The sequence below is a fragment of the Aegilops tauschii genome, chromosome 7 (genome assembly GCF_002575655.3).
Source record: "Aegilops tauschii subsp. strangulata cultivar AL8/78 chromosome 7, Aet v6.0, whole genome shotgun sequence".
Taxonomy (NCBI): Eukaryota; Viridiplantae; Streptophyta; class Magnoliopsida; order Poales; family Poaceae; genus Aegilops; species Aegilops tauschii.
In genome coordinates, this window is record NC_053041.3 from 48512706 (window position 1) to 48515603 (window position 2898).

A 2898-nucleotide genomic window follows, 5' to 3' on the forward strand; every position below is an offset into this window, starting at 1 on the left:
AGGTTTAATCATCATTAAATTTGCATGAAAAGGGAAGATGTGGAGCATTCATCCTAGAGCAACAAGTATAATCATATCTCAAGCATAGTTGCCGAGCATACCAACGCAACATATAAATTTGATCCCATAATAGTTTCCATTTTTGAGTCAAGCGATAATCCCTAAAGTATTCACGGTGATCCAACGTGTCTCCCATTATATAGTTGAATGGGGTTTTCTCAGGATTATCAAAGTAGTACATAATATTTTTCACATAATGAGCATCGAGGGTTTTATGAGGTTACCCATCTCCATGAGCAACAAGCACACCTATTTTTTTGGTATTTCGTGTTCCATATCCATAACTAAAGATAGAGAACAACTTAGAACAGCAAATAAAACTACTTAGTGATAAAGCAAACAAGCACACATGAGAATATTCACTGCACGCTATGGCTCCCCGGCAACGGCGCCAGAAAAAGGTCTTGATAACCCACAAGTATAGGGGATCAATTGTAGCCTCTTTCGATAAGTAAGAGTGTCGAACCCAACGAGGAGCTAAAGGTAGAAAAAATATTCCCTCAAGTTCTATCGACCACAGTTTCAACTCTATGCACGCTTAACGTTCGCTTTACCTAGAACAAGTATGAAACTAGAAGTACTTTGTAGGTGTTGTTGGATAGGTTTGCAAGGTAATAAAGAGCACGTAAATAAAATCTAGGGGCTGTTTAGATAAAGACATAACTAAGTTAGTTTTAATAGATAGCTTTTTGTCACGAGAAAGTTATTTATCCCTAGGCAATCGATAACTAAACCGGTAATCACTATTGCAATTTTATTTGAGGGAGAGGCATAAGCTAATATACTTTCTCTTCTTGGATCATATGCACTTATGATTGGAACTCTAGCAAGCATCCGCAACTACTAAAAATCATTAAGGTAAACCCCAACCATAGCATTATAAGGCATAAAGTCCTCTTTACTCCCATACTCAAACAACCTACTTACTCGGGTATGTGCTTCTATCTCTCACGCCACCCACCATACGAAAATCATGAACATATTGCAAACCCTACAACGGGGCTCCCTCACGCTTGCGCGACACGAAGAGCACCATAGCACAGCACCAATAATAAAACATGCAACTCAAACCAATCATGATCATCAATTAACCCATAGGACAAAACAGATCCACTCAAACATCATAGGATAGCCATACATCATTGGGAAATAATATATAGTGTTGAGCACCATGTTTAAGTAGAGATTACAGTGGGTCAAAGAGGGAATACACTGCTGCATAGAGGGGGGAAGAGTTGGTGATGACGGCGGTGAAGTTGTTGGTGTAGATTGCGGTGATGATGATGGCCCCGGCGGCACTACGGTGCCACCGGAAGCGAGGGGAGAGAGCCACCCTCCTTATCCTTCTTCCTTGGCCTTCTCCCTAGGTGGGAGAAGGGTTCTCCCTCTGGTCTTTGGTCTCCATGGCGTGGGAGGGGCGAGAGCCCCTCTGAGATTGGATCTGTCTCTCTGTCTCTCTCTGTTTCTGCGCTCCCTGATTCTGCCCTTTCACCGTTTCTTAAATTCCCTGAGATCGAACTCCGATTGGGCTGAATTTTGGACACAATCTCTATCCGGAAATTAGCTTTCTTGCCGCGAAAGAAGGGCACCAACCGCCTTACAGGGTGTCCACGAGGGCCCAGGGCGCGCTTGACCCCCTGGGGCGCGCCCCCCTGCCTCGTGGCCCCCTCGGGCATTGTCTCATGTTGATTCTTCTTCCCAAAAATCACATATATTCCAAAAAAATCCCCGTCAGTTTTTATCCCGTTTGGACTCCGTTTGATATGGATTTTGTGCGAAACAAAAAACATGCAACAAACAGGAACTGGCACTGGGCACTGGATCAATATGTTAGTCCCAAAAATAGTATAAAAAGTTGCCAAAAGTATATGAAAGTTGTATAATATTGGCATGGAACAATAAAAAATTATAGATACGACGGAGACATATCAGGTTCCCCTTTCCAAACTCCAAGATAGTCTCCGGACGAGAGAAGTGTCTGGATCTGCAACATAAATACCACACACGCACATCCCTAGAGAATATAATATTTCACGAGTCCAATCCGCTGACAACTTTTCATAATGTGACATCATGTCTGCCCGGTTCATTACTTCGAACCGTTCCTTGTCGTACCGTTCCACGTTTCGAGGCATAGTTTCCATTGGCACGTCTTGTCGAAGCAGAGATCGTGTCACCTTATTACGGGATTCTTATCAACATGGACGTGGGTAACCCAACCGTCTCTTTGGTATGATTCCTTGGGAATAGGCAAGCTTTAAGGGCCGAGAGGAGGCGTTTTGATATTCACAGCCTTTATAGAGGGGTACAGATCCGCCCTTCTCCTCTGCGCTTGCTCCTTCTTCAGCCTTTGCCACCTCGAGCTCCAACACCTGGGTTCCAATTACCACGAACCTCGATCATGTCCGGTTCCAGCCTTCAGGGTCGGTGGGTGGCCTCTTGTGTCACAGAGGAGGATATCGTGAAGCTCCGAGCGGCAAGATATCTGACCGCGGAAATCCTCTACCGATTCCCTATTGAAGGGCAGGTTATTCCCACCCCTAGATTCGGCGAGAGGGTCGTGTTTATCTCCCACTTCCTCCGAGGTTTAGGGTTTGCTCTCAATCCCTTTGTTCGTGGGCTCATGTTCTACTATGGGCTAGATTTCCACGATCTAGCCCTGAACTCCTTCCTTCTCATATCGGCATTTATTGTCACGTGCGAAGCCTTCCTCCGACTCCCTCCACACTTCGGCTTATGGCTCAAGACCTTCAATGTGAAGCCGCAGGTGATCGAGGGGAGGCAGGTGGAGTGTGGTGGTGCCACAGTGAGCAAGCTTACTAATGCTCATTGGCTTAA